The sequence below is a fragment of the Priapulus caudatus genome, unplaced genomic scaffold (genome assembly GCF_000485595.1).
Source record: "Priapulus caudatus unplaced genomic scaffold, Priapulus_caudatus-5.0.1 Scaffold1736, whole genome shotgun sequence".
Classification (NCBI taxonomy): Eukaryota; Metazoa; Priapulida; class Priapulimorpha; order Priapulimorphida; family Priapulidae; genus Priapulus; species Priapulus caudatus.
Window position 1 is genome coordinate 54,015 of NW_014578797.1, and position 375 is coordinate 54,389.

Sequence of the window (375 nt, forward strand, 5' to 3'; positions counted from 1 at the left end):
CTAATATAGGCCGAACTATATATCTAATATAGGCCGATGCCTAGTTATAGAGCTATAAGTATTAATTAAGTTAACGACAGATATACTCGGACTCACAGTCACAGTCACAGGCGCAACACCGATGTACGATCGACACCAAAATCTCGGAAAAGATGAGAATTAAAGAGAGGCCTATATTTTCATACCAAATGCATTTTGTGCTCGGCAATGTACAATCGACTGAGGTTTTACATATATATATATATATATATATATATATATATATATATACATATATATCCCTGACATGAAGCACAATAACATTATCAAAAACTAATAAATTATCAACAGCCCAAATACAAAATTCGACTCCCGATGCCCCCGCCGGGCCTCCCC